This window comes from Catharus ustulatus, chromosome 12, assembly GCF_009819885.2.
Source record: "Catharus ustulatus isolate bCatUst1 chromosome 12, bCatUst1.pri.v2, whole genome shotgun sequence".
In the NCBI taxonomy this organism is placed as follows: domain Eukaryota; kingdom Metazoa; phylum Chordata; class Aves; order Passeriformes; family Turdidae; genus Catharus; species Catharus ustulatus.
This window is the reverse complement of record NC_046232.1, coordinates 19,184,163-19,197,185: the sequence shown is the minus strand read 5'-3', so window position 1 is coordinate 19,197,185 and position 13,023 is coordinate 19,184,163. Positions and strand designations below refer to the sequence as shown.

Genomic DNA, 13,023 nt, shown 5'->3' with positions numbered 1-13,023 from the left:
GCAGACTTGCAGGCAAAGGATGATCTGAAGGATGGCAGTGATAGAAACTGCCTGGAGCATCTGGGAAAACACAACAAGAACGAAGATGAAAGAGGAAAAGAGGGAGAAAGGGGATCCAGAAGTCAAATTTGTGTAAGATGGGAATGTGGAGAAGATGAGCACAGTTCTGTGGGTGAGTTCCTGGAAGAGATGCAGTAAATATATTTAAAAAGCAACATATTGGTATGATTGGGTAAGAGAGTTTGAAGTGTTTGAAAATTGAGGTCACAGTATTTAGACTTAGACTGTAAGGGGTAGCACAGTTGGAAGCAGGATGGATGAGATGGTTTAACAGGGCTTCATTGTAGTCACATTAATTCAGTTTAAATAATTAATTCTCTTTTAAATTGACTCTATTCTGCACACTTGACATTTTGGAAAAGCTGCCATTGCCTGGCCTTCTGGTAAATGCTTTTGCATTTGTTTTCCATTGTTTCCTTCTTGAAAAAAAATCCTTGTCACTAACAGGAACCATCAGCAGCATGGAACAAATTGACTTGCCAAGGACATTTCCTCCCATCTCATTATTTATACTGGAAGTATTCTTTATTTTGTATCAAGAGCCAGAGTGTGATTTTTAAAAATTGCCATTTATTAAGGCAGTTTTGTATTTATTATTACTATGAGTCAAATTCAAACTTGGTTATGTAAATTACTTTCCGTGCATCAACATTTGGTCATATATTTTCCAAGGAGTTTAATTCATAATCAATTCACAGTTCTCTCTGCCTACCTCATTATGTAGAGCCCCTGACTGTTGCAGGAGAGGGTCTCCCCCAGGTACAAATCAGAGCAGATACATCACCCTCCTTCTTCTGCTCTTAGCACATTGATTTTGAGCCTCAAGTGGCTGAGATTGAGTGGATCTCTAATGTAATTTGGCACAAATTGGGTTAAACAAACAGGTTGTGTATTTTACTCTCAAGGTGATTTGGTTTGTATTTTCTCTCCTATCCTTTCTCAGCTCCTGGTTGTGGCCCAGCTGCTAAGAAAGTGTTCATCTGCTCTGAAGTCCCCCATGGAAGTGGCAGTGCTGTATGGCAAAGGAACACAAACATAATTTTGGGGGGTCTGTTGAGGTTGGGGCTCCTTCAGGTAACCTGGAGCCAACCCTCTGAGAGCTCAGCAAAGGGCAGAGCCTGGGCTGACCTATATTCACAGTGACTCACCATGAGATTTAATGTTGTTCCTCTGTTTTGTTGGTTTCTCAGCAGTTGCTGAGGCTTTAAACAGGGGCACTCTTACCTAACCCAATCGATGGATGAGCAGTTGGGACCCAGTCTAATGCAGCCAGTATTTGTAATCATAGAAGGGCACATTCCAAAGCTGTTACAGAGGAAAAGAATTTCAGATGATTAGGAGAGGAGTTGGGCAGTGATACAGATTTTAAAAGTACCCAAGATAAAATAACAGATACTAAAAATATCTGTATTGAGATGAAATCCTCATGACTCAGTACTCAGGCCAACTTCCATTCTCTAGGAATCATCCAAACATAGGTGGTGGTGTATTGCCTTACTCTGGGCTTACACTTACACTTCAAAGGGGTCTCACAGGAAAAGGTGAGACTCAGCTCTGACTTCTCAGGGCAATTGAAATTTTTTTAAAATATGTTCTGTAGTTGTTGCTTTTTTTAAAAATGGTGAGTTTATTTCTATCTAGAAAAAATCGAATAGAGAGGTGGACCTTGAAAGGCAAAAGTACTGACAGCAGGACCAGAGATGCATTCTGTGTGACAAGCAGGACATCATTTTAAATACCTCTGACCCTCTAGCTAATAACTGAGGAGTGATCAATCCAGCTTGCAAATAGAAACACAAGAGTGTTATTTATTCTCTTTTTTTCTGCATGAAGTGTTCCCTGACTAGATGTAAAACTTTGAAGATACTGAAGATACTGTAAGCATTAAAAATATTTTGAAAGAAATTAGTATTTTGAAAAGTATTTTGACGTGCTGTAGAATCTCAGCAAAGCAGAAATCTGTGTTAGGAGAACTTCAGCTACAATCTGGGTCAGATTTCCAGTGCAGATGTGTCAGGTGCAGTTCCTTGGAATCTCTCCATGGCAGTTGGTGAGAAGAGGACCCAATGTTTTCTCACCGTACAAAATAACTGCTCTGTTTGGTGATGTCATGTGCATGAAGCACTGCTTGCATTTCCACAGCAGAGTCCTGTTTCAGCTTGTTTGGGAAAAGAGATTTCATCTCAGAACAGTTTCAAACAGGGAGTTCAGCAAATCTCTTTGGTACATCTTGACTGATCTCAATCAGTTTTCAGAATTTTAATGATCTGGTTTTATTTCCAGATAATGACTATTTATGTAAATGAGATTCCTTATAAATAAATATGGAAATTATTCCATAATATTAATAACAGGCTTTATGGTTCAAACACTTATTATACTAAAAGCAAATGATGCTGGGGATTGTCTTTGAGTTTATTAATTTAGTTACTTTGTTAGTTTTATTTTAACTTGACTTACATGTGTTGAGCAGTATTTCCTGAACTAAAACAAGGTGTACTGTGTGCCTGGATATATCAAAGGGTATTGAAGGATAATAAAAATCAAAATGCATCATACAGTGGTAGCAGTTAATGGAACCCAGACTTCAGAATGTTTTTGTCTAATAATCTAATAAATGACTTTTACTTGGGGAATCTCAGCTTAAGTGTTGTTAGCAGTTTACTGAAAAATTAGTTTTAAATTAATTATAATCCTTTGCACTTCTATAGCTGCTTCTCTTGAGAATCTCAGTAGTGTTCTACAAACATTAATTAAGCCTAATAGTACTCCTGAGAAGTGGTTAAGTGATAGATATACTTCACCCACTATGACATAAGCAATCTCTAGAACAAAATACAAAAACTTTAAGCAGCAGGACTGCACAGGAGTTTAGGGCCTGAAGTATTCCTGTCAGGCAAAACCGTGGGGAAGGTTTAGCTACGTGAAATACAATTGCTTGGCCTGGGCACAACTCAAAAGTGAATAAAAGTGCAAATAATAAAGAACCCTTCACTAGAGCTCTCTAGTGAAGGAAAGTGGTTTTCTATGGCCCCACAGTATCATGTGGTGTGGCTCTAGTGATGAATTGAATACTGATTCAGAGGAAAACTGCTCTTTGCAGAAATCACCCCCAGATGGGCCAAAGAGCAGGCATCCACATGGAACCTTTAAGGCTGATGCATGAACAGCAGGGATAGCAGTTAAGTCCTCTCATCCCTGAGGGAACAGGAGCTGCTGAAAATAGCAACAAACCAGCAGTATCAGTGTGTACATTTACAGCCCCAGACTGTTATTTTTGCTGGTGAATCTGCATGCACAATTTCCTTCCTGATATTACTCCACAAAGGGCAGCTTTTGTTATCTGGCATTACTGATGACAGCAATACTTAAACCAGGTTAGTGCTGGCACAGACAGCAAGCTGGCTTTGGTAGATGCATTAGGATTTGGGCCATCCTCAAGCAACCCTTCTGCTGTCCCTTGCTCACAAAATGGGCTGCAAATATTTGTCTGGGAGCATCCAGTGTCTATGGAAGAGCCATTCCAGAAATGTGCTCCAGCTGTACGCGCTGATTGCCCCCTAAGGACAGGACAAGAGGTACGGATGGCATCGCTTGCTTGACAGCCCAGCCCTCAGCCAAGCACAACTTCACTGGTTTTTCCCTGACTAACACCTCTCTCACCAATCCAAAGCTGATAGCTGCTGCCATGCTGCAGTGCCTTGGGAATAATTTTAGCAGTTGCCGAGGGAAACTTTACGACGCGCAGCCCAAGTCCTCAGATGCACATTCTGAAATCTTGAGGAAGCAAATCGGGGCTGGAAAGGGAAATGATAATGAGTTTGCATCAGATTTTTATTTATAGAAATGACTTGGAAGAAGCTGGATCTCCTCCTTGGGTACATTTTCTTTCCTTTTTGTTTCCCAGCATTTCTGTACTTTTGGGACCACAACTCTCCCATAAATATTGGCAATACATGCTTGCTGAGAAACTCTACCTGCTGGAGAAAAAAATCTCCTCATTTTATCCAAGTGGAATGCCTATATACTGCTACTAGACAATTAGACTTTATCCATACACATATACACTAACATTCTTGCATTTGTGAATTGTAATTCATGACACATGAGACTCAAGGCCTCTGCTGAGTTCATTGGTTTTTGGATCAGGGCCTGTATTTGCTTAATTTCCCCTTATTTTTAGCTGCTTCAGTAACTACCTAGAGAAAGTTCTGAGAAATCTTTTTTTTTTTTTAATATACACACATATATTTTATTTCCTCTTTTATAATGTATAGTCAGAAGTTTCTCTGGAGTGCAAAAAGCTTTTCAGAGACACTACACTTGAAACAGTAAAAGGGTGACTGCGCTGTTGTACTGCTGCACCATAATATTTAAATGCTTTATTATTTCATAATCTGTCCTAGAATTTAATCATTCCAAGCAGGGACGGTCTCTTTATGTCAAAAGGGATAAATCCCAGATTTACAAACATACATGCTTGAAAAAACCCATGAAGATGTTGCTTTGTTTCCAGTGTGATTCCAGCTTGCCAAAGGCTCCATTTCATTGCATAACCCTCCGGATGCAGATCCATTACTGCACCGTAAAGTGGGTTACTGGACAGGCTAAGGCAATTCATCTTCTGAAATGCACAGCCTTGTTTTGCCAGTTATGGAGTTTATAATTATCCAGTATCATTATCTCCATAGTTATTTTTACCAAGGTTACAGATAGGTCTATTTGAAAGGTATTCTGTTGGGTTCTCTTGGAGGTTCATCCTTCCCCTGTAGAGGTAAATGAGCAGTGCACACAGCACAGCCAAGTGAATTCAAAAGGCATAAAACTGGTGAGAAAATGAACAGATTAAGTCCCAAATTGCACACTTAAGAAACTGAGCTAAAATTGTTTTGTTTATAAAGCCAGTCTCTGCCAGGAAAAACTGGGAATAGTGATAGCTGCATTTTTTTTTTTTTTCCTTAAAGCACTTCTGAAGTCCCATGAATTATAAATTGTCAAGCTCATAATCCTGGGACAAAGTTTCTTAAAATCATGTCCTGGGACATCAGAGTTCTCCATTCTATTCCTGGCACTGTCACTGACCATCTGCCACTTGTCCTCTGCCTTGCATGAGTTTACCCATGTGTAAAATGCACTTAAAATAAGCTAAACCAGACTTTGAAAATTACTTCAGTGCCACAAGCTAGAAATTTGGGGTTGTAACATGGAAAAAAATCGTTCTGTGGTTGCTGGTCCGTAGAAAGCCTGCGTGTCTCTCTGGCTGCACTACGGGGGAGGCTAAATCTGGCTGCCAGGGCTCCACCCTGCACTCGAGAGGCAGCAGAATCCCACATTAAGCGTGCCTGGTGCCTGCCCACCTGCACTACACGCAGTTGTTACCTGGGGTAATTAGCTCACTATGCACAACAAGAATCTGATCCAACACTGACTGGAATTAATAAGTAGATTTCAGTGACTTAATGATCTTGGGCTCAGGTCTTCATGTGCGAGTAGAGATCCTTGCTCAGAGATCCCGAAAACGCCAGGGAAGGGAAAGGCTTTGTCTGAGTGACACATAGACACATCTCTGTGCAATGAGCCTGGCAGGAGCTGGGCACACAGTAAATCTGTCTCTGCCTGTACAGTAGCACTATTCACTGATGCTGCTCTTTATTCACCAATAAATACAGAACTACAGTCACGATTTTTCATAGGCCCTTCCGCACGTGGCTCTAGAAGAGCCTTAAAGTGGAAAATTGATGACGAAAGCTTCGCAGTGAGATCTGTTAGGAAAGGTGACTTGATAAAGGTGGTGACAAGCTAATAATGAAATGGAACATTGCAATTAAATGTGCTGGTGGGGAAGAAAGTGTGCCACAGCCAAGAGCACGAGCAGCAGGTAGGTCAGGGAGAGAATGCGGCAGAGGCTTGATGGAGCAGGGTGGGAAGGAGGGGGAGATGTAAGAACAAGAAAGACAGGACAGAGATAAGCACTGTTAGCTGTGATAGCAGTGTGGGGCAGAAACTACTTTGGTGTTCATATCAGACCGTGCAGAGAGAGAACCCCATCCCTGACCGCAATTTGTTGACATTGAGACAACGTGTAATTAAATGCAGATAGTCCTAGAAGGACAGAAATGGGGGAGGGAAACAAATTAACAGCAAAACACAGACATCTACATAATGTTTTACTTGTAAAAGAGCTGAAAAGTATGAAAACTGCCAGAGAATATTTAAGAATTCTGTTTCTCTAAAATGAGTTTCTATTAGAAATAGTCCAGAATATTTTAATGGTTATGAACTTAAAGCCTGCAAAGCCAGCTATTCATACATCAGTTCAGGGATTTTGCTCAGTATACAGGCAGCTGTAACAATACTCTTAGAAGCAGGAACAGACCCATTAATCTTGGATGTTAAACTGAAGCCTAAAATTTATGCCTACCTGAAAAATGAGCAAGGGCAGAGAGCACAGAACAGTTTGCATATCAAAAATTACTAACACTAGCCAGCAGATGGACCAGCATTGCTATTTATTTGAGAAGCATTTCCAGGATTAAAATATATAGGAAATTGATTTAGAAAGTCTCTACCAGCACACCAGATAATTTAAGGACACACTACTGAACACAGAGCATCTTGCTGGAGTGAACAGTGACATTCTATGTTCTTGGTATCTCACTTACCCCACTGTGTATTGTCAGGAGAGACAACTTCTTTATGGGTGTGGCTAGAAATGCTTTTCACGAAGGAACACAAGCAATGGGCAACGTTCTCTAAATCCCTGACACATTCCTTACTCGGTTTGCTGCCTGTTGAGAAAAAACAAAACAAGACAGACTCAGCTCCCAAATACCAACCCTGGCAGCACAGAGCTGTGCCTGCATGTGCAGGCTTGCACATGGGTGCTCCTGCCCAGGTACACACCGATTTGTGTCAGCCACCACATTTCCTACAAGGGTGGGGTATGAGGAGCAGCATTTCTGCTATGAATAATTTAATAAAAGCGTGTAGGGGAAAACTGTTATTTCATAGTTTTTTGCTTTTATATTCTCCTATTTGGTCAGATTTTCAGAGAGATGAAGTAAACCAAGCGAGTAGGTCTGAACAGAGTAATTTGATAAATTCACAGTACTTACAAATTCAGAACTTCATATGAATTTTATGTCTTTCATAACGAGCCACATCTAAACTCTCAAGACAAAAACTGAGGTAAGCCTGAATTCAAATTCAAAATTGTATGGTTGGAACCTACCCCTAAACAGCACTTTGGTATAAAATTTGGAAACTCGGGGTTGCAGTGGACAAGGTGCCAGAACAGTAGTATTTATTTCTGTGTGGGTACAGGACTCGTTCTGTTGCGCTCAGCAACATCTTGACACGCTGCACTAATCTTAGCCGCACGCTCTTAAAAGATTATTTTTGTCTCGGGTTCTTTTTCTAGTCTTTGATGCAACAGCCTGCTGCGGGTTACATCAAGCCTGCAGAAAATCCCTCGGTTTTCTCATCCCTTGTTTTCCAGACAGCCGGCACCTCCTCCGGGTCCAGGCGACGGGCGCTGCAGGTGAGCCAAACCCCGGCCTATTTGGGCCGGAGATTCATTTCTGTTTAAACTAAAGATGCTGTCTGGGTTAAAAGGCTGAGGTGGGGGGGAGGCAGAGTCGAGCCCATGCTCTGCGCGCTGCGTTTTAGGCGCTTTCGCTTAAGGCACCCCGCTCCCCCTTCACGGCTCGGAGCCGCCGGCGCCGCGCTCCGTGGGGGGGAAGGCGGGAGCGGAGGGGCCGCGCTCTGTGAGGGGAAAGGCGAGAGCGGCGGGGCCGCGGTGCGCTCAGAAGGGACCCGGGGGGCGGCGGGGCACGGCCGCCTCCCCCTCAGGAGCCGCGGGACCCGGCGGGCTCCGTCCCGCGCCCGCCCCGCCGCGATCACGGGTCGCCGCCCGCCTCCCCCGCCCCGTGACAGCCAAGATGGCGGCGGAGGGGAGGGGGGATCCCGCCTGAGCCGCCCACACGGCGGGAGGCGGCGGGGGCGAGCCGGGCTCCGCTGGGATGAGATAAGGGCGCGGGCACCGAGCGCGCTGCCCCCCCCCCCCGAACCCCTTCACCGCCCGCTCCTCGCTCGGGGAGCGCGGCCCCTGCCTGAGGTGAGGGCGGCGGGGCTGTCACCGCCGCGGGGCGCGGGCCGGGGGTTTCTCCGAGGCGGTGCCGCGGGTCGGGCGCTGCCGCGTTCCGGGGCCGGCGGGGAAGGGGCGCGGGGCTGTCAGCGGGGGCGGGGAGGCCGGCGCTGGCGGGCCGGGGGCTGAGGCGGCGCGGGGGCGGCGGTAACTTTCCGCTGGGCCGCGGTGGGAGGGGGAAAACTTTCTCCTTTCTCCTTGTCCCCGCCGGCTCGAGGCTCCCGCCAGCCCCGGCCGGGCCCGAGGGGCTCCGCGGGCGGCGGGGCCGACCTGCCATGTTGTACGGGCTGCACGCCGGCGGGCCGGGGTGTGTGCGCTCCCCAAATTGCGGTGTGTGCGCTCCCCAAATCCCGGTGTGTGCGCTCCCCAAATCCCGATGTGTGCATCCCCCAAATCCCTCTATGTGCGCTCCCCAGATCCTCGTCTGTGCTTTGCCCAGACCCCGCGTGTGCTCGTTCCCCCGATCCGCGTGTGTGTGTGTGTGCGTGCGTGTCCCCAAGCCCATGTGCGGGTTTTCCGCGCAGCTCCGCTGCGTCAGCCGGAATTGCCCGCTGCTGCTCAGCCCCACGGTGCGTGTTTCTGGTGTTTCTGTCCCGGCTTTCCCTTCGGCAGCCTGGGCTACCCTGCACCTGGATTATTGCGACGCGCTGGACGCGCTGGTAGAAATTAGCCCTGGCATTTTTATCGTCGTTCTGTCATGAGGTCTGCGTGTAGCACAAGTTGCTGGCCAGGGGATGATGGTATTCAATAACTTCCCAGTGATGGTTGGTATTCCGAAGTTATTTCAAACAGGCTGCGTTTAAAAATGTGCCGCTTCTTTGCTAAAAATGAGGTCTTGACTTTCTGCCTAGTTCTGAAACTTCATTTTTTTGAATTAACTGAGTGGAAGTATAGTGTTCTGGACAGCTTTTTTACTTCATTTCACAATTTTTTCTGGAACTGTTGCTCAACTGGAGGTTTCCGTAAAAAGTGTTACATTACAGTACATAATATTTCACTTTTTGAATGATTAAGCACAAATATGTTATCTTGGCAAGTGCCTGGTGGTTTAGGGAAACTAATTGAGTTAGTCTAGCCAAGGAAGGTCGAGGGGGAGTAAATGGATTATTTCTGGTTTGTGTGTCTAGAATGCAGGTCTTACTTTGTAAGAGTCTCTTGCTTTTCTCATCTTTTATTTTTTTTAAAGTCATGTATTTAGAGTACTGGAGAAACTTCATCTTGCTTTTAAAGTGTTGAGGAGTCTGTAAGTTTATTTAAAGTGAGCATTAAAGTGGAACTCTGGTAAAGGGAGCTGGTTTTTTAGGGGCTATCATGACTTGGCATTGAAATAGTTTAATTATCAAAATAGGGCATTAGAGTTTCTGTGGTTAGCTGGAGGAAGGGGAAAATTGCATGGGGCCTTAAAAACAGAACAAAAATATTAAGCTTCTCTGCAGCCTTAAGAGCTTCTGTGATGTACATGTTTTACTTCTGGAAATGTTGGGCTGCAGCTGGGTGAGTGTTTTCCTCAAGTTTGAGTGGCTTCTGCTCCTTTGGAACAGGCTTTACTCAATGGCCTCTTCTAAAAAGTGAATTTATTAGAAAACAGCACAAAATAGAAGATCTACTTCTGCATGCAGTAAGACAAAAAGCACCAGGACTATTTTCTTTGAACAGGGACTTACTTAAAAATGCTTTCCCAGTATTTGAGATTTTCATTCCTCTGAGTATTCATAATTTTGTAGCCATATGGTTGCAGGTTTGTGTTTCTGGTGAGCAGCTTGTTCTACATAACATAACCCCAGTATGGTGCCTAATGGAATTACTATATGTGTTAATGGCAATATTAGTAGTTATCTAGTTAATATAGCCAGAGTTAATTATTAGTTCGAAAAAGCACAAATATTGACATAGCCTGGCACACACTCTAGGTGAACGGAGCTGATGCAGGTCAAGCCTTAGAAACAATGTCAATAACCTGCTTCTATTTCAAATATGTGCTTGAAAGGGAAAGTGGAAAGGTAGAGAGTGAAGCCAGCTGGTCCCTAAAGGAGTGAGGCTGTAACTAACTCAGCTGTTCTGTGTGACTCCTGAAGGAGAATTGTGGGCACCACCACTGCCAGAAGCCAGTCTGTCAGTTTTTAATCTGCAGGATTTTGCATTGAGGGTTTACTAATTTCTAGGTTAATTCCTGCTGTAGTGTGTGATAGCTGGAGAAAACTGTCTTGTGACTCTTCAGAGAGGAAGGCAATTCCTAGACCAAGCTGAGTGATAAAGGGGTTTGGTAACCTTGAGGTTTTAACATGGGAACAAGAAATTTGCAGCGTCACTTAAATATTCAACATCCTTTTTTATTTCCATCATGCTCCCTAGCAGCTGAGTTGCTGTTAGTTTTGCAAGTCATAGTAGGCTGAAATGCTTTTTATAACAGTGGCTGCAGAAACATTTGTACTTCCTGGCCAAACACAGGCAGGTTGGAATGGGAATAGTACAATAAGTACTTAGGCAAAAGCTTTCTCAATCTTAAATTTATCTCCTGAAATAAAGACTTGCTGGAAGCCTCCTTTCTGATTTTTGTCCTTTAATCATCTTTGACCTGAGTTTTTAAATGTGGTGTTGACATGACCAGAAATTTGGAGGCCACGTGTTGCCCAGTTTATGTTGGATTAAGAAATAAAAGGTCAGTAGAGCCTTGTAATGTTGTTCAAATGTATGTTTGGGGTATTGGTAATTTCAGCCACGTTGCTGTGTCACAGGGTTACAGCAGTAAAGGTTTTGATACATGTGTTGCTGTAAAACCAAGGTATTTTTTCTGAAGTTTCCTGGAAAGAGCTGCATAATAAGACTAATAATGAAAGAATGATTAATACTAATAGACATAATGAAAGAACCAAAAATAAAAAGAAGACACCAAAATATATTCTTTACAAGTGCCTTAACAAAGCATCATGCAGTTTATGGTGATTGGTGAATTTCCAGTATGTTTATCTTGCCTGTTACAGTATTTTAGTCAAGCTTCTCTGGGATGTGTTCAAATGTCAAACTTTTGTTAAGCTGACTCATAAAAAGCCCCAAATCCAAATCAGGCTATTCCTTCCCCACTCTGCAATTCCCCTCCAAAACCAAACCTGTAGAAATGTGGGACCTTTGAAGGAAGTTCAGGCTGAGCTTGCCCTGGTGCAAGGTGCAGGTGTGATGTGGTGGGCTGAGGTTACCTGTCCCGTGTCCTTCTGCTGTGGCTTCACTGGGTGGTGACAAGAGCACAGAAAAGTCCCTTGGTCTGTTCACTTAAATGTCATCTCTGTATGTAAATCATGTCTGCTGCTGCACACACCAATCCTGCTATAATTTTTTAGCCATACTAAGAGCAGCAGATCCTGTGGAAGCTCAAGGCAGCTATGCCTCATCTGAATTGAGGGACAGCCAACAGGTAGGGGATGAATAAATATTTGAATGCTGTGAATGCATCACCACTGTTCTGCTGCTGTGAAAAATCAGCTGTTTCTAACACTGGTACTGATCAATTAATTACTTGAAGTGAATGAGGTTCGTTGCTAAATGGCAAAATAGTCCTTGGATGTTTTCTGCTGTCCTTCAGTTCAGGTTTAGTCTGTACCTGCTCTGGAAGTTTGGTCTGTGGCTGCTCTGGAAATAAGCTGCTGATGCTTATTAAGTGCTCCCACAGACTCCAGAGTCAAAATTAAACCGTGCAGGGAAGGCTGTGTGGGGCAGTGATGCCCAGAGGTTTGTTTGATCTATAACACTCATTTCAGTAGCAGTCTGTGATGCAGAACTAGTCACTGGTAGTTCCCTAAAGAGCTCAGAAACAGCACCAGGAGGAAATTGAGAAGTGGAAATGAAAGACTTCAGAAAGTGTTGGCTGGGCTGACTATTTTAAATGGTGTATTTTTACCTTTTCCATATATTAGATGTAAGATATATTGCTTTATCTAATATATATATGAAAAATGTATAGGTGTCTAATGGATATTTTAGATAATGGTTGCTGTAGAAGCTGAAATAGAGTGAACTAAGTAATAATGGGAGGGGAGGGAAAGGAGGAGGAACTGTGGTCTAAAAATGGGATGAGAAGATAAGGAATGTGTCAGAAGTAAGTTAGCCAGTTATATCCTCTGTGTTTAATATTTACTCTAAATCTTGACTTTCAAAAATCTGGGTCAGGAAAATCATTAATGCTAATTAATAAAATTATTTCAGTTTGGCCATCTGAAATGAAAGTGAGCAGGCAGTAAGTGTGATGTATTAAGTACATGTATGTAAATAAAAAAAAAAATCCCAAGAGAAAACCCCCACCTTGTGTGCAAGCTTTATGCAAACACAGAGAAGGGTTTTGTGGGCTGGACTCTTGAGTTTTGGTTTTGACTTAGCTTCAGAAGAAACCTGTGGGTGTAAGGAATTATTCTCAAAATTCCTAACTCTTCAGGATCAGGATCAGCAGAGCTACCTTGGCACAGCATTGCTTTTCAGCTAATTTATGGTGATTTTCAGGAGAACCTGATGTGGTTTTCTGTTGCTTTGCTGGCTGGGAAACTGTCCCAGCAATACTTGGTAGTTGATTGATGTATTTGTAGCTGAGCTGGTAGTGGTACTTGCACACTTATTTTTCTGTGGAATAGATGCTGAATGTTTTGGTGAGTGGATGTAGAGATTTGGTGAATGAGGGAGGTATCAGTGAGTGTTATCCCTGCATTAAACCCTCCCAGTGGGGTGTGGATGATCTGCAGGCAGCAGTTCCAGCCCTGCAGATGCAGTCTGTGCATGGCTGTCCCTCTCTGTAATTTGCAGTGTGGTTGGGTCCCATTTTCTCATGTTATAGA

At 43.6% G+C, this 13,023-nt stretch overlaps 1 protein-coding gene and 1 long non-coding RNA gene across 5 annotated transcripts in view; one reads left to right on the top strand and one right to left on the bottom strand.

The window, feature by feature from the left end:
- Positions 1-1,220: 1,220 nt before the first annotated feature.
- LOC117001749 lies at positions 1,221-7,360 on the bottom strand. The gene is made up of 3 exons (XR_004419118.1): positions 7,292-7,360; positions 6,723-6,848; positions 1,221-1,365 (listed from the first exon to the last, which is right to left on the bottom strand). It is a non-coding gene; the product is annotated as an uncharacterized LOC117001749 (long non-coding RNA).
- Positions 7,361-7,500: 140 nt separating this feature from the next.
- Positions 7,501-13,023, top strand: part of LOC117001742 (C-myc promoter-binding protein-like) — a 48,630-nt gene continuing 43,107 nt past the window's right edge. For 3 of the 4 annotated variants that reach the window (XM_033070224.2, XM_033070225.2, XM_033070222.2), the window contains exon 1: positions 7,989-8,176. The gene's annotated coding sequence lies outside the window, so the exon portion shown is untranslated. Of the gene's footprint in view, positions 7,601-7,988; positions 8,177-13,023 lie in introns of those variants that run through there. The other variant, XM_033070223.2, reaches the window with a different exon arrangement.